We start from the raw sequence: 23,385 nt of genomic DNA, 5'->3' as shown, positions 1-23,385 counted from the left end.
TGGGTCAGAGGTGGTGTAGGGTGGAACTGGGGAAGTCAAGCATCATTCTTCCACCACTAGCCCTATGGAGATTCCAGAGCTAACTTAATATACTCACAGAGTCAATGTTAACTTTGCTAAGCACCGCATCTGTGATGTAGGAACCTGTCTGAGTGGGAGTTTTGGGGGAAGGTATGGGCTGCAGAGACTTGGCAGCATGGTTGTCCTGCAGTAAGAGGTAACCTTCCTTAAATAATACCTCTTATTAGTTGCTTTCCCCCTAATGTCTTCTCTTCTGGATTTTTAGCATATAGATTACACAAATTTATATTCCCTCAGATTCAAAAGTGAGCAAAATTCAGACGTGATGTGTAAGAGGTATAGGCTACACCTCATTAACTGGGTACGCGTCTAAGGGGAGTTTAAGTTGGTGTGGCTCAGGCTGAGGTGCCCAGTGAATTTTGCCCAATATAGCTGCACAAACCTAATTTGGGAGACAGTTAACTAAATATCTACATAAGAAGCAGCAACTTTTAGTCCAATTGAAAACCCACTCAGTTGGTTCCTTTCTAGAACTACTCTGGCTTCATGATTCTTTAGAAGTTAAATAAATACTATCATACAAGAAGAACTGTAATATTTTAACCAAACCTGCTTCAGTCATGCATGCTTTCTGGAAGACCTTTCCAATCTTTATGCTTCATCCAGCATACCATGAGTATTCTAAACTTCCTTTAAGTCACTGGGAATTTGGGGTATGCAAGTAATGCAGAATTGGGTTTTTTATTGTCACCAATATATTTATACTTGAATAGAAAAATCTCTCCTTTCTAACAGAATTCTGTTCCTTCCTGATTCATTCATTAACACTATAAACAGATATATGTGATTTTGCAGTTACTAAGGCCACGTCTATACTAAAAAATTAGATCGACTCAGCTACATCGCTCTGGGGTCTGAAAAATCCACACCCCTGAGCGATGTAGTTAAGCTGACCTAAGACCCAGAAGAATTTTTCCATCAACCTCACAACTGCCTGTCAGGGAGGTGGATTAACTACAGCAATGGGAGAACCCCTCCTGTCACTGTACTAAGTGTCTATACTGAAGCACTACAGTGGCACAGATGCAGCTGTGCTGCTGTAGTGTTTTAAGTGTAGACATAGCACCTTGGAGGACTGAGACCTAAGGTTGAGTGTCCTCAAATCCCACTGCAATCAAGTTGCCTTAGAGAAGAATGTGGATTTGCAGCCATTCAGCATGTCGGATAGCTCAGTGGTTTGAGCATTAGCCTGTTAAACCTGGGGTTGTGAGTTCAGCCCTTGAGGGAGCCATTTGGGGATTTAGTTGGGGATTGGTCCCGCTTTGAGCAGCGGGTTGGACTAGATGACCTCCTGAGGTCCCTTCTAACTCTGATATTCTATGATGTCCCCGGAACCCCATCATGCCTGGCAGGATCAGGCACAAGTATGGGAAGAGCAATATCACTTCCATTTACACTGAAATTCCTGAGAGATCAATAACAATGTGAAAGGAATTAAAGAAAAAGTATATGATGGAGTAATTTCAATTATGGTATATATTTCAGCAGAATCAACTCAAAGAATTAGCTTTATCCTAAACATTATTACCATCATAAGGGCTATTCTTTCCATTTCTAAATCCTTTAAGGAACTTACTGGTTCTGAGTCTGTAAATAATTTATTATCTAGCTGATTAAATATACGGCAGTGATGTCATGCCTTAAATGGAAAAGCAGCTAGACATTTCCTCTTTACTTTTGCCATGTAGTTTACAATTTTGTTTTTTCTAATGTAGTCAATTTAAACAGAGCCACTATCGTTCTTTCTCTTCCAAGTTGTTTTATTTCTTTTTAAGCAGAATTGGTAGGGTACTGTTTAGAAACAATCTATGCCTGTTCTATTGTTTATGCTGAAAAGACAGAGCTCTCATCATGTTCTGTGCAACACCTGTGAACTATTAGATGAAGAAACTAAATTTGAGTCTGAGAGATGTGATTACTTAGACTGTAAGCTCTTTGTGGCAGCATCTGTCTTTTTGTTATCTGTTTGTACAGTGCCATTGTGATTCATGAGTGGAGTTCCTAGGTGCCACTGGACAACATATTAATAATAACGTGAAGCAGATAAACTGGTAAACAAATGCTCAGTTTCGTGAATGATGCCTTTCAAACTTCTGAGGTAACTGCACCACCTCACAGAATGGCACCAGTATATGCAATTCATCCCAGCGGGTGGTACTTCTCTTGATTTGTTTACTGGTCCCAAGATCTGCAATAAATTCTCCCGCCTCAATGATTTGAGTTCCTGAATGGGGCTTAGTAACAATCCCTAGCCAGCCATAATACAGTCCCTCACAAATATGCAGATAACCTCATTCCTGAAGTGTCATTGTAACATATATGACAAACACAGGCATATCTTTAAGAATAAGGTTGAGATCCTACTCCTACTGAAGCCCCCAGAAGTTTAGTCAATGACTCTGTTGGGAGCAGCATTGGGCCCTAAAGCATAATCTGTGTCTTGTGATTGCACAGGGGAAGGTGAGAAAAAAATTAGGGATTAGGGATGCTTAGTAGCTATTCTTGTCACCTGTCAGCTACATTTAAGTACATTAGTTACTATAAAAAAAACAGACTACTCAGAATAGGGAAAGCTGCAAATTTTCCTGCACTTAGAGTCAAAAGATTATTGGGAAGGCTTGAATGCTGCAAAGTAGGTGGGATTATTGGATCAATTGCTAATGGACATTTTCAACGACATAAATTTTGGATCTCTACTTTTCATTGAAATCAGTTTGTTGCATTTTCCATCTGAAAGTAACTACTGATGCTTGCTCCCACATGGATATATATTGTGGCTTAAATTTTAACAAGTGATTAGTGATATCAGGTGCCCAATTTTTGGGTGTCCACTTCAAAAAGGGCCTGGTGTTCAGCACGTGGGTACTGTGCATTTCTCACAATCAGGCTCCTTTTAAAGTGGCTGAAGCTGAGCCCACAAAATTACCTTGTCATTTTTGAAAATTTAAGCTTATGCATATTAAAAAAAAAAAGTTTGTTCCCCAGTTCTTTTACCAGTCTGAGAGAAGGGAAGATTCCAACTGTTGCTCAGTGCCCAGAAATTACTTTGATGTTAAAAAGAGGAATATATTTCCAAATAAAAAAAAATTGCACAACTTATTTCAAATGTCAGTCAATTTAAAGAATGTGTGTAATTCCCGGAGACATTGGAAATGGACTCCCCTCTTGGTAGTCATAGTAAAGGTTTCCATGAAGACAGACTGAACGTTTTCTGACTTGACAAAAAGGCTGTGATTCTATAGAAAGCTTTTGGGTTTTATTCTTTTTAAAATATTTTAAAGTGTAGCACAGACATGTCTTTTGGAGCCTAAGCATCAGATGGAGACTTCCATAAATACAGGCACTGAAAATGCAGGAAATATTCAGATGTGTATAATGAAATTAATCGGTACATTTGCATTGATCTGTATTTTCTTACAGTCCAGTAAGTGTTTCTTTAACTGAATCAATATTATTATGGTATGGAATATCAAGCCATTTCTATGTTTGTCAGTTTATGAACGGCAAAGTGATTATCTTCTATGAGGTTTGTATAGGATAGAAAAAATTGCTACAGTTACCAATGGTGAACTGCTCTATCACAGTGTCTTACACAGAAACAGAAGTATTTCCACAAGGAAATAGTTATAAAGCTTTTATTGAATAATTTTCTACAAAGACATGACTAGTATTCATGTGGAATTTGGAAGTTAGGTATGGTGATAAATGTTTTACCCCTTTAAAGGAGTTCACTGGTATTGTTAGGATTATTCTTGCAAATGCCACATTGTACCATGGAACTTTATTGTGGTAACTTCAGTGAGATCCAAGTAATAGAAAATCCAGTATAAACAGCATCTTGGTATTGTATATGTGAATGTGTTCTTCAGATACAATGTGTTAAAATCCTGAGGTTTGTGGTAGGTTACTTTGGGCCCAATCCTGCATTCTTATGTACCTGCAAATTCTCAAACTGTGCAAGGAGTACAGGATCAGGGCCTTAATGATAATAGATATTATTGGGACTCCAGGCATATTTTAAAAGGAACAGTTTCCTTATGGCGTGTACAGGGAGGTTTCTAACAGCAGTTAGTGCCAGTATCATATTGCACGCTTGACGTTACTATGGGTCAGATTTTGCCACCTTAGTCCATGACTAATTGTAGTACTACTTATTAATTAATGCCCAACCTTATTACACAGGAGGGCCACATAAACCTAAGTACAACCTTGTGTAGGCAGCACAGATTCTGCACATTTTAGTAAGATTTAAAGTCACCTGTATTGATTTATATTTTAAGTTCATCTTGTTTCATATGTATTTAGACATACTGTACATAGAAACAACCTATTTACACACTTGTGTAAACATGACAAAATGCTAATGAATCAGCCATTAGTATATTTTGTTGAAGCAGGCCGTGGGTCTTATGAAATACTCTGTTGGGCCGTGTACAGCCTGTGGGCTATAGGTCGAGCACCCCTGATAATGTGTTAGAGCCTAACTCCAGCGGGAGGAGTTCTAGGAGTTCTACCTACAGGCAGTAACTAGGTTGATGGAAGAATTCTTCCATCGACCTACCACTGGCTATATGGGTGTGTGTGTGTGTGGGGGGGGGAGTGGTTAGATCAACTGAAAGTGTGGATTTTTCACACCCCTGAGTTACACAGCTGGGTAGACCTAACTTTTTAGTGTAGACCTGGCCTAAATACCACAAGCTGGTTGGGTCCCACTGAGCTAAGCGTTCTACAAACATATAATAAATGACAGTCCCTGCCTCAGAGACCAATTTAAAAATGCACGCAGTAAGATAATATCCATAGTATCCAAATAAGGAGGCACATTCTGTCTCTGTATATTTGTTACATCACCTGTGACAGCTTTTCTGATGGATGCCATTTATTTTGTCATAAACAGCTATTTGAAACAGCTCTAAACTGACGGAAATCAGTAAGCAACAATGGGCCTGACTCCATCTGCTCTGTGCTGCTGAGCAGTGGAAAGCTGCACTAAAGGAACAACCAAAGATTCCTCCAACAGAGGGAAATCGCGGGCTAGTTTTGTGCCACCCACTTCTCACCACTCTTTGTAGGGGGCTAGTTAGAGGTGAAGAGGACCAAGGAGAAGGTGGTATACACAGAGTATGTGGTGCTCCACCTGATCGCTGACTAGCACAATGGTTCCAAAGGATTGCTGCAGCTGGTATAATTTAGAGCAGCCCTTAGGCTGCCCTAAATTACCCCAGGAGCTGATTTGGTTCCAGCATGGCCCAGAATCTGGGTAGTGGAAAAGGTAGTTTAGAACCACCTCTCCCCCACTGTGCTAAGTTAGGATCTTGCCTGCTATGTTTGAGTTTGGGGATCTCTGAAAAACATTTTGCAGCTAAAGGAAAAGCTACACATTGAATCTTTCACTTTAATATTAAAGGAGGCACTTCAGTGAGTGTAACCTGTCAAAAGGCAATTGCTACTTAGGGAAAAGTCTGAAATGTGATTACAAAGACTGAAGTCTGTACAATCAGTTTACAAAGTGTGCAAATTCTAAAGCATTGCTAAACTTTTGTAATTAAAAAAAAATAACGACAAGTGTTTAGGAAAGTGAAAACAAAAAATTCACCAGTTGTAAAAGCTGCTACTTCTACTTTCTCCTATAACTTCAGAAAGCAGCAATGTGTTTCAATGATGATTGTTTTGTAATAGGCCTGTGTCTACATAATATAAACAAACATATATATCATCACATACTGTCAGGAGTAGAGAATGCTCAGGCAGCTCAAAACCTTAGTGAAAGTTCTTGCTATTATGATAGAGAACTCCCCACTAGAGAGAAAGTTAGATATGTCAGGACTCAACACTTGGAGGTAGTGCCTTGTAGAAGATCTCACATTTTGCACTTAAATACTGTTTTAGCTGATTACTAGATGTGATCTACCCTTCTCGTAATGTGCTGGAGCTGATGAGCTGCAAACAGATTTCTGTTTCAAATGTTACAGAGATGGTCCTTTTACAAATGCTTAGAGATTGATAGGTAACTGAACAGGTTAGGGGACTTCCGATTGCTGTTTGGAAGTGCTTGAATAGGGCAAATAAGAATTCTGATATATGTACCCAACAGTCAAAATTAGCAGAACTATTAACAATCTCTCAGCACAAAGATTAAACCTTCCCCATGATTTAAAGCTGACACACTAACTTTTGACCCACATTTGGACAGATTACAGAAACTAGACACAGCTACATTGGGGTAATAGTATCTTGACTCCATTTTGACGGGAGTGTGTGTATTTAGATATCATACCACATGTGGGAATTATTTACAATGAACTTGACTCACCAAAACCAAACACAATGAAAGTTCAGTCAGAGGAGTGAGTGTACCCAAACCCATCTCTGTTTTGGAGCTCCTGAGATTTCACGGGAGTATTGGCCATCCCAAGTATTTGAGGAGGATGGCTGATGTAGATTGGTTCAATTCAACTCACCGTTCCCTTCAGTCCATTCTCTCCTTTGTCCTTTTGAGACAAAGATTTTGGAGCTGGCTGTCAAGGCCATAGGAACTGTCCATTTTCTTGCATCTCCTCAGAGGAGGGAAAATGGGGACTTTTCTTTCCAGAAGAGAAAGAGTTAAACCAAGATTCTTATTCACTCTCCTCTTCCATAAATGTCTCAGGCCACTAAGCAGTCAGCAGAATAAATAGTAATTCTGATCATTCTACTTGCCAGTCCACAGTTGGCACATCCAAGAGAATGGCTGCCTGTCTGGCAAGTTCTCAGTGTCCCAGTCCAGGCCTGCGTGATCCCATGGTAATGCTTAATCCTTTATAGCAATGTTGCAAATCTGAATAGAGAAGAGGCTGCTGGCTGTGCATTTAGGCCCAGCACAAGTACAAATTGTGCTCATGGGAAGGAGGCAGAGAGGGAGTGGAGCCAGAGTTGGACCAGAGACAGAGGGGGAAGGAAAAGTCTGACATATTTCTAATGGAGCGCCAACATCAGGTCAGCAAGAAGTGCCAATAGGGCATATTGGCTATATCAGTTTAATTCAGTCCCTGAGACTTAGAGCTAGATCACAAACCTCATGTGAATATTTGCTCTCCAAGACAATAACAGAGATAATGCAGAACATCTAATTTTCCTTCTGTGTGCTGCAGGGAAAGCTAGATTTAGTAAAAGAAGAGAATTTCAGCCACCAGAGATGGGCAGAAAGGATTAGGTACCTATGTTTTACTTGTCTCTGTAATTCTGAGGACTCCTGTGAAAGCAGTCTATAGGCTTTCTGATACATATTGCTAAATAAGTCAACCTTTGAGTTTTGAAACTGAACAGTTTTCATTTTCTACAACCATTTGAAATGATTTTGCCAAAATTAAAAGTCTCCCTTTGTACATAAAACTAGTATCATCATAAAGCCCTGAGTGAAAAATTAAACAGATAGAGCGGTAAAGTTACAAGATCACTTACAGCTGATTATCACTAACAATTAAATAAGGAGTCAAATTTCACCTTAACACACACAACTCCTGTTGACTTTAGTGGGAGCTGCAGGCACATATCTGAGGGAAGAATTTGGCTCTGTCCGGTTAAAATATGTCAAAGGCTTTGGTTGTTTTGTCAGAAAATTTCACACAGGACATCAATTGTCCGGTACTCTTTGTATCTGTACATGCAAAGATAATTAATCATTTCCACCACTAAAAAGTTCCCTTGGTGAGGAATCCATAGAGATAAAATTACAAGCAGTTGCAGAAATATTAAAATAGAAAGATAAATCAGAAAGTGAGTCATATCTCAGCAATAACCCACATTCCTTGGCTGGTGTTCAAGCAAGACTGAAAGTGCTAATAGCTGCAGTAGTGCTAATATACAGAACTGACATCTTAAGAGCATTTTAAGGAAAGATAAATCAGTGGATCTAATCACAAGGAACTGCTGCATGTAGACAATCAAACTGCCTTGGAGCAGAGGGATAAGATTCATGAAACTATTACAATTATGCATTGATATATTGCAATTTAACTGAATCAAACAGTTTTACTACCTGAAGAGATGAGTACTCAAACAATAATAATTACTAGTATTTGACTTAGAAAAGTTTGCAAATAACTACCTTTGGGCTGGATAATGAACTATAAGCCACAAGCAAGGAGTAGTGCATCGTTCTGTTGTCTCTGGAGCAGACTGGGAGGCAGACAGTTCTTGAGTCATATTCTACCACTTCCTACTGGTCTCCCCTGCTACAAGGGGGAAATGCCCAGCCCTAGGCCTAAACCTAGCACAGCCTACTTCCCCTAGTGCACTAGTGTAACTCTGCAAGTCGGCACATTGTGTGAGGCAAAGCCAAGGCTCTGCTCTGTCCCTAACCACTCCCGCCCATGAGCAGGGGAATGTGGCAGGTCTGCAGAGCCTACTCTCCTTTTTTTGTACCTGTGGAATAAAGAGTCATCACAAGGGAATCAGGAGGTGATATACACCCAGTGCTTAATTTGTGCCAGCACTTGCCAGGGCTGAACCCCAGCACTTCAAGCCTTGGCAGTTCACAGCCCCAGCATCTCTGGGCTTGCTGTGTCAGTTATGAAAGTAAAAAATTGCTTGAGCTCTGGCCTCTCTTTTATGACAAATTAAGCACTGCTTTCACCCACTTATTCCACTGTGTAAGCCAGGCCACAATTTAGCCCACTATGTCGAAAAAAGACAGTGGCTAGAGCTATGGCATGCAGGGCCGGCTCCAGCACCAGTTCAGCAAGCAGGTGCTTGGGGCGGCCAACGGAGAGGGGCGGCAAGTCCGGCTCTTCGGCAATTCGGCGGCGGGTCCCTCATTCCCTCTTGGAGTGAAGGACCTGCCACCAAATTGCAGTCGAAGAATGAAGTGGCGGCAGTGGAGCTGCTGCAGATTGCAATCGCGCCTTTTTTTTTTTTTTTTTTTTTTTTTTTTGCTGCTTGGGCTGGCAAAAACCCTGGAGCCGTGCTTGATGGCATGGAAGAAATCTGTATCCGAGCTTTCTTCATTACAACAGTTGTGTTAAGGCAAATTAAGCACTGGTCATGGCAGTAGTTACAGTGGATCAAGAGAAGAAGGAGTGCTCATCTCCCACCGATGGGACATCCGAGAGACCAAAAGCTCCCTAGGGAGGCCCCAGCTGCTCTCACTTCAGATTCTTCCATCTGCTTAATCCTCATTTCACCAGCCAGTGAAGACGCAGAAGAGAGGGAACTGAACTTCAGAAGCCTGCTGTGATCTACACCAGCCTGGGCCTTAGGCATACAACTGATCCAAGAACCAGGAACCACAATCAGCTTTGTAGCTGCCCCCTCTGTGAGCCACACCCAGCTATCACTGGGCACTGCTCTGGAGATAGGCCCCAGTGTTACATAGTCTGGGGAGAGAACAGTTGCAAATAATGAATATTTTTAACACAGCTTTTAATGGGATATTTTAAGATAAAAAACTTATTGTTAAAGCACAGGATATTTTGGTGAAACCTTTTGTTATTCTGAGCCATGAAAATGCTCCTAAGATTCAACCTGGGAGATACACCATAGTTTCCTTGAGGTGATTTCTTTGTTGCCAGAAGCCTTAGCATTGAAGCTGTTTAAATATATGAAGCATAAGCTAATGTATAACTTTTAACCCAATTCTACCACCCTTCTTCCCATTGAGTAGTACTTGCATCTGGTGGCTTCTTGAGACTAAGGATGGCAGGGCTTGGCAGAATGAGAAAATATTTTCTTTAACATTTTTTGTCAACTGCATCTACTTAAGTAGCTGCATTCTGTGGTATGGCTGATTGAAAACTGCAAGACTGAGGATCAATCCAAAAAGCGCAGCTTTCTTTAATGGATAAACAGATCCTCAAAACTATTTACCTACAAAAGTTTTATTGGCCTTTTGATTTCCAGGGGATTTACTTTAGTAACTGCAATTTACACAAAAGGGTGTTATGCATGAAAATCATCTACATATCAATGGAAGAAACTCCCCCCAAAATGATCTTTGTCCTCATTTTTCAACTGATTTTAAAAGCTATTAAAAGTACACTATACTGCATATTCCTTTGAGACAGCTGAAATTCATATAATTAATTGTCTAATGCCATGTGCTTGAAAAGGAAGTTTGCACAATGAACAGAAGTGCATGCTGTTATATTTCAGTTTATAATGAAACTTGCAACGTGCTGTCACCATATTAAAAATGTAAACCTTCAAATCATGGTGTGACTGTTGCTAAATATTGTGTATCTGGCAGCAACATATGCCAGCAGGATTCTCCAAAAACAACAGTCCTCCTTTAATTGGGTTTCTAAGTAATTTTTAATGCCTTGTTTGTTGGTAGTAGAACTAGACAATTAAATGGGTTGAGAAATGGAGAATAGTGCAGAGAAAATAGATGATCCATGATCAGTTGTTCATCTGTGCAGGGAATTACATGGGAATACATATGCCTGAACCAAGAACAGCTGGTGGTGTTATTTTGATGCAAAGCGCTTCTTTAGTAGCCTATTAAGGTGTTGTTTTGATATTACAAACAATATGGCTCCTGCGGTTGTAAAGATGCACTTTTTGCGTTAAGTTCCGGAACATTAGTTTTCATTTTAAAAAATGTCTTTGCAGTTGGAGAAACCCATTTTTAGCACAAGTTGCTTTAGCAACAAGACTAATTGCAAAATGCCGTTGTCCTGAGTAGAACAGCTTTATTATTTGCTACATTAGTTTGGTCACTAGCACAAAACAAGCTTCATTTCTTCAGAGATTATGTAATTTTCTAAGCGAATTAAGATGACCTCAGAATATTCATCTACACATAAGAAAACATAAGAACTAGGGTCAACATTTCCAAACCTGGGTACTTAATGTTAGGCTCCCAAGCTCATAGTTAGACACCTAAATAAAAGTGGCTTAGTTGTCAAAAGATGTTGAGCACCAGAAGCTCCCATTGAATGCAATTAGATTTGTGGGTGCTCAGCTGTTATGAATATCAGGCCACATGAGTGCCTAAATATGAATTTAGGAGCATAACTTATGATACCCAGGTTTTGAACTTCTGTCCTAAAACTATGAGGGGAACTATTGAGAACTGAAAGTACAGTTGCCTTTTACTCCTGCATAGCCAGTGCCATCAAGGCCAACAGCTCCTGAAGATTGCCAGCCCAGAATAGGAAGAGAGAGGACCCACACCCACTGCTTATCAGTGTGATATGCAACCACCTGTGGTGGGGGGAAGGTGGGCAGCCTTCTGCTGATCCTCTATCTACCCCTATTGCACCCATGAAGGTTGCTGCAGCAGTAGCCCTCACAAGACAGGTAAGAAAAGAGATGGGAGAACTGGGATTCTGGGCCCTTAAAATCCCAGTTATCTTTGAGGACATTGTAGGGCAGGCTCTCGATCTTCAGTTGCTCACAAAAGGCCTTTCCTCTTGCAACTGACAGCTCAATTTTAGAAATGTCAGCTTGCTGCATCACTTGTGCAACCCATCCCACCTACTCTTCCTGGTGATCACTCAGTCAGTGGAAACCTGTCCCTAACCTTTCTCATATGGATGTCATTCCTCAGGGCCCTCAGCTAGGGTAGGGCAGATTCTCAGATGCTGCCTAAGGAAAGAAGTCAGTGGCTATATAGCACCCCTGCTCACACTCAGGCTATGACTAGTGTTTGTGGGCACAGAGCATGGATGGCCTGGAGCCCAGCAACCTCTGTCACATGGAGCTGGCCCACATACAGTTCAGTAGTAGTCTAAATTATCATTTTGCACAACTGGAGTCACAACATGGGGCCAAAACCTATCCGCCTATGTGCAAGCCCCAGTCCTACAAGATTTAAAGCAAAAAAGCAGCTCTCTGCTCCCAGGGCCGGCTCCAGGCACCAGCCCACCAAGCTTGTGCTTGGGGCGGCACCTGGAGGGGGGCGGCGTGGCGCGGCACTCCGGCCGCCGGGGAGAGCGGAGCCACCGTGGGTTCGCTGCCTTCCCCCGGCGCTCTGGCTGCCGGGGAGAGCGGGGCTGCGACTGGGCTCGCCGCCCTCCCCGTGACGCTCCGGCCGCCGGGGAGAGCGGAGCCGCAGCAGGCTCGCTGCCCTCCCCCCGGCGCTCTGACCGCTGGGGAGAGCGGAGCCCCGGCCGGGCTCTCCGCCCTCCTCCCAGCGTTCTGGACGCCGGGGAGAGCGGAGCCCCGGCCGTGCTCTCCGCCCTCCTCCCGGTGCTCTGGACGCCGGGGAGAGCGGAGCCCCGGCCAGGCTCTCCGCCCTCCTCCCGGGGCTCTGGCCACCAGCGGAGCCGTGGCGGGCTCACTGCCTTCCCCCCGGCGCTCCGGCCAGTTGGGGAGAGTGGCCCGCGGATGGGCTCGGCGCCCTCCCCTGCCGCGCTCCGGGGGGCGGTGGGAGGCTTTTTTGCCTGGGGCGGCAAAAAAGCCAGAGCTGGCCCTGTCTGCTCCCCTACGAGAGAGGCCTTGGCTACATTTGCGAGTTACAGCGCAATAAAGTCACCCACAGCACCGTACCTCACTCCCCATCCACACTGGCAAGGCACGTACAGCGCTGTGTCTCCCTGGCTACAGCGCTGCAGGTTCTCCACCGCCCCGAGAGGAATAAGAGATGCAGCGTAGTGGCTACAACTCCCAGGTGTCAGTGTGAACGAGGAGTTAACTTGCTGCGCTGTGATAATCCTCTTATCAAGTGGCCACTCTTTTCATTGTTGTGATCGGCTCCAGGAAGTACCAGAGAGAAAAAGCAAACATTTTGCTGTTTTCTTTGAGTGAGTGAATGAGAAGCAGGGGGGCAGGGGGGTTGGAACTTGCAAGGCAGCGTGCTGACACACTCTCAGCACCCCAAAACCCACTCTCTCTCCCCCCACACTCCCTGTCACACTCCACCCCCCCTTTTGAAAAGCACGTTGCAGCCACATGAATGCTGGGATAACTGCCCATAATGCATCGCTCCCAATGCAGCTGCAAACGCTGCAAATGTGGCCATGCCAGTGCGCTGTCAGCTGTCAGTGTGGACAGACTGCAGCGCTTTCCCTACTCAGCTGTACAAAGGCAGGTTTAACTCACAGCGCTGTACAGCTGCAAGTGTAGCCATACCCAGAGGGGGAAGCCAGCTCTGGTAAGCTTCAGGTACATACTATGATTTCACCTCTGTGCAGTTCTGTATAGTGTCATGTTGTATTGTGGCATTTGGGTTCTTTTGGAAAATGATTCCAAGTGTAAATATATGTAGGAAAAGGAACCTGGGGAAAGGAGTTCACCCTGAGCTGTCAAGTAGTGGACCCTAACTGTGTAGGAGCCCAAATTCAACAAGAGAAGCAGAAACTTGAGCAGAGACCAGAGACTGCTGGAGAGAGCAGAGACCCTGGACCAGAGTCTTGCTTTTCCTTTAGGTTTCTTCCCCAGATTTGCAGCTTGTGTGGAGCTGACTTTGTAGAACTTGACCTGGCAGTGGTAGGCCTAGGGGTGTGTACTTCCCTTGCCTGCCGCAGACGGGCTAAGAAGAGCTGTCTCAAGGTGCTCACTTGGCCATTCTGAATCTAAATGGATTTGTGAATGAGATGTAGATGGGTGGGGGGATTGTTTTGTGAATAAGCATTCTGGGCGGTAACAATCTGGGCAATTAATAACTGGAACTGTAGGGTTGGCTGTATCTCCAAACACAGTGCTTGGGGTTTGCTTATGTTGTCATTAGATGTTTATCTTGTTTCTCCCAAATAAAAGGAGTTGCCTAAGGATTCCTGTGTGCTTGCAAGCAGGAAAGAAACAGCTGTAGAGGTGACCAGGCAGGATCAAATGTGAAGTTCCTAAAAGCTGGGAGCAGAAAAGGTTTCATATGGGAACTTGATCCAGTCATTTCATTTATTTTAAATGGAACTCCTAGGGTACGTCTATATGTACAGTGCTGCAGCGGCGCAGCTGTCCTGTTGCTCTCCTGTTGGCATAAAAAAATCACCTCCACGAGCAGCATAAGCTATATCAGTGGGAGAAGCTCTCCTGCCACCATAGCACTGCGCACACGAATGCTTATGCCAGTGTAACTTATGTCGCTCAGTGGGGTAGAATATTCACACCCCTGAGCAACATAAGTTTTGCCGACTGGCTGTAGTGATGGGCTATGTTTACACTACAGCCTTAGACTACATTGAATGTGGCCCTTCCTACTATTAACAGTACCCAGGAGAAGGGCTACACACTGAAGTCATTTAGGTTATATAGGTGTAAGTGAAGGGAGAACTACGTGTAAGCATATTGCACGTGAACACAGGGCCGCCCAGAGGATTCAGGGGGCCTGGGGTCTTCGGCGGCGGGTCCCGGGGCGGAAGGACCCCCCGCCGCGGGTTTTCAGGGCACTTTGGCAGGGGTCCCGGAGCGGAAGGACGCCCCGCCGCCGAGTTGCCGCCGAAGACCGGAGCGGAAGAAGCTCCGGGGGCCTGGGGCCCACAAGAGTTTTCCGGGGCCCCCGGAGTGAGTGAAGGACCCTGCTCTAGGGGCACTGAAAAACTCTTGTGGGGGTCCCTGCAGGTCCCAGGGCCTGGGGCAAATTGCCCCACTTGCCCCCTCCCCCCTCCCCGGGCGGCCCTGAGTGAACAGCTGTGTAAAAGTAATAAGTGATAGGGAAATAAAGTGAGGTTTGCTTCAGAGATGCCATGGAGGTGGTAGGTACATGCTTATGTTGATACTGAAAATTATCTGATCAAGTATGACCTTACCTTTGCAGCATTCTGCACCACATCTGTAGCATGAAAGAGGACCTCCCTGCCTCCTCCCCTACCGTCATCAAAACATCAGTGGGAGAATAAATAAAATAAGATCTGTAAATGGAAAAAAAAGTTGCTTAACTGAGCTACAGAGGAGGAGGAGATGGCTTATAATCTTCTCATCAGTTCCCAGCGAAGGATTTTACAATTGAAAGTACTGTAGGTAAATAGTGGTTGGAAGGTCTTAAATTGCTGCTGCACAGGCAGCCTGACATCTTAAAACTGTCACTTTTCCTCCCTCAATGCCTCTCTTCCCTCCCGCCCATTGCTCTTTATTTCTTTCTTGGATTAATATTCCCCCACTCCACTGGTTTATTATAACATGTAGGGATTTGTTATTGCTGTTGTAATTCAGTGGTTGGTCCTGGTTGAGTTAGGAGCTGACTTGCAGTTGTAACAGCATAGAATATCAGAGTTGGAAGGGATCTCAGGAGGTCATCTAGTCCAACCCCCTGCTCAAAGCAGGACCAATCCCCGACAGATTTTTGCCCCTAAATGGCCCCCTCAAGGATTGAACTCATAACCCTGGGTTTAGCAGGCCAATGCTCAAACCACTGAGCTATCCCTCCCAAAAAGGCTTAAAGCTGATCACAGAAACTTCAGCTGAACCACATTCCACTTGGACATGTTTTGACATTTTCAGAATGAAAATATTTCAACATCTTGTTTTGAAAAGACAATGTAATACTTTTTATTTTAATATAACAAGTCAAAATTGAAATAAAACATCTAAATCAACCTGAAGCAAAAGTTTGTTTGAATTTTCTAGAGGAAATTTTCAGTTTTTGCTCATATTTGGAACAAAGCCAATTTTTAAAAATCCACCATGAAACAGAGCTTCTGTCCTCTGCACTCTGACAAACCCAATCAGACTATGCCTTTGGTTAAAGTATGTATCTACACTTCAAGCTGGAGCTGTAATTTCCAGCTCCAGGAGACATATAGAGCTAGTGCACTTTCTTGAGTGGGGCCCATGGCTGTGTCTATGTGCTGGGGTGTGATTCCCAGTTTGCATAGGCAAACTCTCCTTGAGCTAGCACACTAACAATAGTAGTGTAGCTGCAGTAGCATGGACACAGTGAGCAGAAGCACAGGCTAGCTGCCCCAAGTACATACCTGCCCGGACCCTATGGATATGTACTTGGGGCGGCCAGCCTGTATTGCTGCTTGCCGCTGCCTCTGCTACCACAGCTGTACAGTGGGGCTTCAGGCTCGGTGCTTCTCCCTGCTACTATAATTCAATTAATAACAACACCTTTAAAACAAAGGTATGGAAACAGATATACCCTATCACTGCTGCCATCTTCCCCTCCTTCCCACAGCCAGGGAGGGGCCGTCGTTCACTTTTGAAAGAAGAGAGATTTTCTAATTTTGAAAGTGAGGCTGTGACTCATATCCCAGCTCCCCTCTCTGCAGCCCAGGAACGACTACTTCTTTTGTGTGCCAAGGTAGATGATTAGCAACGTTTGAGGAACCAAGTCCAGATTAGTGAGCCAGTGGGTAGCTTCAGGAGTGATTTGGAGATGCCACTGGCAAATGACCGAAGCGGACATGGATTTATAACGTGGTCCATAGTTTGCAACTAATGTCCACATTGACAAGATGCATTGTCTCATCTTCCAAAGGTGTAAGAAATGACAGCATCTGTCATGCAGTGTTCTAAAACGATTCAGCGTATGCCATTGTTTCCTGGGTAGGTTGAAGCCTGGAAGTTCATTGATCAGGTGTTTGTCTGGGACATTTGCATTATCCCAGAATACTTTTCAGTGTGTCCCAAGACTGAATGAGGACAATTTAAGAGCCTTAGCCTGATCCCGAAGAGATTTGTGAGATTTCAGATGTGTCTTTAGAACCTTCTGGAAGTCCTCATGAATTGGTAAGTTCAGGTTGGCCATGGTTTGATTGTACGCATGAGCTGTGTGTCTCTCTGGATCGTGAGAGTGGGGCTGGGGGTGGAGAGAGTCTATGTGCCAGAGTGGACAACCTTTGAACAGGAACCACCAGTGGGAATGAGGCTTTCAAAGGCTTTGCCTCCCTTATAGGGAAGGACCCTCAACTATGCTCCTCCAGCCTTCACTGCCATCTTCTGTTCAGGTTGACATTTTACAGCTGTAACTCTCACACACTACTCATTAGTAATACTATTGCCTGCCTCGCCCCCAAAGCAGGAAATGGAACACACACACAGTTGCCTGATGCCATTGATACCCCTGTTTTCTTGTACTCAACCCTACCTAGTATTATTGTTACTATTATAATTATTTTCATTGTTATGCCACAATGCTTCCAGCACATCCATGACTACAGGAACAGACTATTCCAGCTCTGTCCATCCCTGGGACTCAGCTAGGTCATATTACCAAAGGGGTCCAACAGGTACGTCTTGCTCATGGAATTTGGCGAACCAGACAACCTTTCCTCTATTCAGAGCATCCCATGACACAACACACTACTTCACCTATCACAGTCCAAATAGGGAGGAACTGTCCAAGAAGACAGCAGAGTAGATATAAGAAACTGGCTACCAGACATCTACTACCTATCCATTACACAGGACCATTATCTAGGTAAGGGCCCAAAAAAGGCAGCACAAAGCTACCTGAACTAAAACAGATGCTGATCAAGAAAGACCTTTTGCCATCAAACAATACATGACATTCTCAGTGATGATGAATCTGATGTAGTATGTATCACAGAAACCTACTTGATGACACCACAAGTCCTGTGCCAGGCCCACCTTGTCTACCAGGATACTCTGTTCATCCCAGACCCCGTTTTGTCCCCTAGACGACCATTTTAGGCTGTCATGTGGCATAAAGCAGCTGCAGTGAAAAGGAGAATCAAGCCCCTTGTTTCTGTTTCAGATCCATGACAAAACTTTGCCTCTTTCTTCATGACTATGTAGTTTTCTGAATAGTCTCTTGGGAGGGACTTTGTCAACTTACTTGGGCTTTCAAAAAGCCTTTATGTCAGCTGGTTTCCCTGTATCTGCTGTTTTGATGACATGGTCAAATCTTTTTAATAGGTTATATATATATATACTCTTATTATATGTTCCATTCTATGCATCCGATGAAGTGGGCTGTAGCCCACGAAAGCTTATGCTCAAATAAATTTGTTAGTCTCTAAGGTGCCACAAGTACTCCTGTTCTCCTCCCAACAGGGACAGAGCAGCAGCAGCAGGAACCAGTTCCAACCAGCTGCATCAGCCTTTAGGAAATTCCAACTAGTAGAGGCAGCTGCAGCACATCTCAGCAACATCTCAGGCAGGGCCGGCTCTAGGCACCAGCAAAACAAGCTGGTGCTTGGGGCGGCACATTTTTAGGGGCGGCATTCTGTCGTGGGCCATGCCGCCCCTAAAAGTTTTCCCCAGCCGCCCTAACTCACCTCTGCTGCTGCTGCTTGCGCACCGCTGCTCGCCCTCCCTCCCAGGCTCTCAAACCTGGGAGGGAGGGGGAGACCCCGAGTGGCCGCGGCGCGCGAAACAGCTGATTCACGCGCCGCGGCCGCTCGAGATCTCCCCCTCCCTCCTGGGTTTGAGAGCCTGGTCTCAGGAGTACATCAGACTTGTCCTCTGCTCCCTACACTGGCTTCCCATTGCATATCGAGTCAAGATCTACATCCTTATCTTTAAGTTGCTCAATGGCCTTGGCCTCACATATCTAAAAGATCACTTAAAGCTCTGGGACGAAGATCATGGCTGACAACTGTGCATCTCAGGCATGATGGATCTCTACCATCAGGGTACAGGTCATCTGTGCAGGAGACAGAATTTTTGTGGGGGTTCAGTCAGACTGTGCAATGAACTCCCCCAGGTTGCTGAAGTGTTATGTCTGGAGGCTAAGAATTGAGCAGGGAGGGGTGACAGGCAAATTGGGCTGACAGGAAAAGGGAAAATAAAGGCAAAAGTGAGCTGGACTGGGAAAGCACATCTGCCAAGATTGGGGTAAAAATGAATGAGATTTCAGAAATTATGTGAGAGATAATAAAAATCAAATGAAAACACACTGCAGTACCTTTATTCTCAGGAGATTATAAATTGCCTTAGAATGAAAGCAGAATGAATGTCTCCAAAGGAAGTGGAACGGTAGGTCTGCAGACAGAAATGAAGAGGGAAACATACAGAGATAAAAAAAGAAGAAATATAAATAGAAATACAGGACCAGCAAGAGACTGAAATGAAAATGGAATGAAAGAGATAAAGGAAGAATGAAAAATGAGTTAAAGTGAAGCATATACAGAACATACAATGCAAAAAATATAAAGCAGTAACTGCTTTCAGAAAAGAGTAGAAGGAGGACTAGAAAAAAAAGAATAGAAACAAATAGAAAATAACACAGAAAAACTCGGAAATGGAAGAGAGGGAAAGAACCATAAGAAAGCTGTAAATATGTGAAGAGAAATTTTATTTAGTATTAACATAAAATATTTATATTTATTGATTTATTTAAAAAAGTTTCTATCAGTAAAGGTTTACATTTCTTTGGATTCTGTCAGAACTAACCAGAACCTCAAGATTGGATGTTGGGAATAAAGAGTCGGAACTTTGTCAGTCTCTCTCAGTTTTGGTGCTTGCATATTAGTAACAAATCTATCCCACTTCTGGCACTGGGAGTGAGCGATTTTTCTGGGAATAAACTCCCCTTTGTTTTCAAAAGGAAAGATGCTTAGGCTCCATTTGCAATCTAGAAGAGTAAATGAAAATGTTCACCTTGGTACAGAGAATCACAATTGTTCACAAATATTTAATTTTCTCCATGCTTCACAATGAAAAATTATCACTTAATATTTTAGCATGAGACTAGTAAAGACTTGTACATAAAGTGCACAATATATAAAGTCTAAACTGTTATACGTGGTGAATAATGAGCTATAACACTTTTTGTAGTAAAACTAAGCACTTTCATGACACCTGACATTTAGCAGGAAGAAAAATTAAAGGATTAGGTTAAGTAATGTAATTAGGGTACAGAATTAGGCCGGTACTTTAGAGTTTGGGATTTTCACAGACTACCTCTAATTCACTACATAAAAAAGATTGTTTAACTACAGGGAATATGAAATCAGAAAGTTTTAGCTTTAGCAATGAGTACAGTACTCTGATTTTGGCTAAAGAACCAACCTTACTAGCCTGACATTGCAAACATTTACCAATATTTAGTCTGAGTTTTTAAAGTCATGCAGTACCTACAGTTTAACCAGCAAAATGCCCCCTTTCTAGGAAGGAGAGTAGAATTTCATTCTTTACTTCCTTTGGTTCCACATTATTCTCTTCCTCTTCCGCCATGAGCGGACAGGGTAGTTATGTGGTTTGCTAGGCTACAGCCAGACTGGCCTCAAGATTCAGCCAGTGTGTGTTGCAAAGAGACTTATGAATCAATACTGTAAAACTAGAAATCAAGCCAATTCCTTTCCACATCCCATCATCCTATTTATCCCCCTCCCTCAAGCTCATTCTAATTTATGTACATGTGTTAGCACTGAATGTGGTAAAAATGCCTGTGTAGTACATGGGTACTGCTATTACTGTTAATGAGCTTATGTGACTAATTGAATGCAAATCAAAGATGCAGTGTTATCCTGTGGTTTGTGCATGGGTATAGAGATCCAAAGACTTAGGTTCATTACCAAGTTCTGCCACTGACTTCAATAAGCTTCAGCAAGTAACACATCTGTGCCTCAGTTTCCTTTTCTGAAAAAAAATGGGTAAATTAATGCTCACCCACCTTTTGTAAAGCTTTTGGGATCTTTGCATGAAAAGCACAGCGTAAGTACACAATACTATTATTTTTTAAATAAGAAATTTGAAGGCACCAGCATTTAATAAATAAAAGGTGGTCTTGTAGGATACAGCAAATGTGGATTCAGTTCCTGGTTTAGCTACAGACTTCCTGTGTGACCTTGAGTAAGTCATGTTTGCTCTCTTTCTGCCTCAATTCTTCATCTATAAAATGGGGGTAATACTTCCCTGCTCCCCTCCTTTGTCTCTCACATCTACCTAAACATAAGCTCTTTGGGGCAGGGAGTTCTCTGTTACTATGTGCATGTACAGCAGCTAGTACAGGGGTGGGCAAACTACGGCCCAGGGGCCGCATCTGGCCCTCCGGACGTTTTAATCTGGCCCTCGAGCTCCCAGTGGGGAGTGGGTTCAGGGGCTTGCCCCACTTTGGCACTCAAGCCACTTGCTAGCCCACCCCTGATCTAGTATAACAGGCCTCAGTTTTGATCAAGGCCCTTAGTTGCTACTGTAATAGAAATACTAAATAGATTTCGTGGTCACTTTTACATTATTAGTTATGTGTTATTTAAGTAGTGGAGCATTACAATTAAATAAAATATATTAATGAAGAGGCAAAAATTGTTCTAGACATCAAATATAGGTCATGTAGTAGGGAGAAGGTTTGTAAATGCTCGACAGCTTCTAAGAATCTCTATTAAGTTTTGTTATGTCCTAGTCCTATACTTGTCTTAATACTGCATTGAATTCAATAGAAAATTAACGATAGATTATTAAGAGATTATGGCAGCTCTGCAGATGGAGTGAACGATCCACAGCACAACGTTAAAGACAACCAAGCCCTTAAGTTAGCATCATTCTTTAAAATAATTTATTCTGGTCTGTGAACAGATTTGAAAGGCCCAAATATGGTGAGATGAATATCTAATTCCTGACACATTACAAAAGGAAGTATATCAGGTTTTGTTATTCTTAGAAAAGATTAAAAATAAATAAAGGCAAACATTTATATTAATCTTTTAAAATATAACAAAAGCTGAGATCTTGGAACTAAACACAAGTGCAAGCAGGGCTGGCCTTACCATGAAGTGAACTGAGGCGGCCGCCTCCGGTGCCAGACTGTGGGGGGGGGCGCCACTAGGATCCAGAGTGTAGAAAATGGTGTCTGCTGCTGGTGCATATGTATTCTCTCTGCTCTAGATGCACAGAGATGGTGGAGTGCTGTGCTGGAGGAAGGAGGGCACAAGAGACATAACAGACAGGCAGGAGAAAAGGTGAGAGGGAATAATAGAAAGCAGCAGGAGCTGCAGGGAGAGAGAGGAGGAGGAGCCTCTTATGTATCTCTCTAGCACCCTCAGGAGCTTGGACTGATTAACAGCAGCTTCTCAGGGAACTTCCTGTTTCCTGCTGCTTCCCTGAACCCACTTGAGGAGAACAGGCAGTCAACGGAAGTAGTAAGAGCCAGTTAGGCCCTTAAGATGCTGATATCTTCCCTCACTCAGGCCATGCTACCAGCCTGCTTATTTGTCCACTTCAATTGAGTGTTGAGAGCCACTATAGCTGGCACAGAACAGCAGTCATGAGTGAAAGAAGAAAACGCCCCTCTCGGGCAGCATTCAGAAAAAGAAAGCAAGCAAAGGAAGCTTTTCTATCTAAGCAGGAAGGAGCTCTCCTGAGATACATAGACACAAATGTTCACGGTGAGCCTTCTGGCCCCAGTGAGGATGTGAGTGGTGAGGAGATGTCTGATCTTCCAGTTAGTCAGAGTGCAGGTGACCTGGCACCTACTGCAGCATTCATATCTCCATCTCAAATGGATGTAACCATGCACATTCCTGAAGAAAAGTGTAGATCAGAGAAGAGTGTGGTGGAGGCACAAGAAACAGCTGCTGCTGAGTTTAGTTCCTTAAGTCTAGATGATCGAGGACTGTGGACCCACTTGAGCAGTAGCCTGAGGGACTTCCTTGTACTGCATGGGCCACAGCAAGTGAAAAACAAAAACAATGAAAATAGAAGTTTCCATCCAACACATTACTGGCGTGAAATCCCCAATGGTGACAAAGTGGAGAGGCCATGGCTTATGTACTCAAAAACCCAGAATGCTGCATACCGTTTTTGTTACAAACTCTTCCAGTCTAATGTTCCAGCCACATTGGGTTCTACAGGAACAAAGGACTGGAAAAATCTAGCTAGAAATCTGGCATGCCATGAGAAGGCAGCAAATCATCAGAGAGCATTCCATAGGTGGAAAGAGCTTGAAAGAAGACTAGGGTTAAAGGCCACCATAGCTGATCAGCATCAAGAGAAGATTGCATCAGAGTCTCTTTACTGGCAAAATGTTCTGACAAGGCTCATTGCCATTGTGAGAATGCTTGCTACCCAAAACCTAGCACTGCGTGGCACTTCAGATCAGCTGTATGTGCCAAACAATGGAAACTTCCTTAAAATTGTGGAGCTGATGGCTGAGTTTGATGCTGTACTCCAGGAGCATCTAAGAAGAGTCACCACCCAAGAAATGTACACACACCACTACCTTGGAAAAACAATTCAAAATGAGATTCTATAGTTACAGGCAACAAAAGTCAAACAGAAGATTGTGGCAGATCTGAAGTCAGCAAAATATTACTGTTATTCTGGACTGCACACCTGACAGCCATACAGAACAAATGACTTTAATGGTGTGTTTTGTAACAACAATAGAACCTGCAGTGGTGACTGTCAGAAAGCATTGTCTAGAATTTATTGACATTGATGATACTACAGGAGCTGATATGACAAAGGTGCTTCTTAAAAAGCTGGAAGATATGGGAATTTCGATAGCTGACTTGAGAGGTCAGGGCAACGATAATGGTG

General features: G+C 43.4%; 1 protein-coding gene across 3 annotated transcripts in view; it reads left to right on the top strand.

The window, feature by feature from the left end:
- Positions 1-23,385, top strand: part of HTR7 (5-hydroxytryptamine receptor 7) — a 55,800-nt gene that overhangs the window by 5,370 nt on the left and 27,045 nt on the right. The gene's annotated exons all lie outside the window — the stretch shown is intronic.

Source organism: Trachemys scripta, chromosome 7, assembly GCF_013100865.1.
Source record: "Trachemys scripta elegans isolate TJP31775 chromosome 7, CAS_Tse_1.0, whole genome shotgun sequence".
Classification (NCBI taxonomy): domain Eukaryota; kingdom Metazoa; phylum Chordata; order Testudines; family Emydidae; genus Trachemys; species Trachemys scripta.
This window is presented reverse-complemented; position numbering and strand designations above follow the sequence as displayed.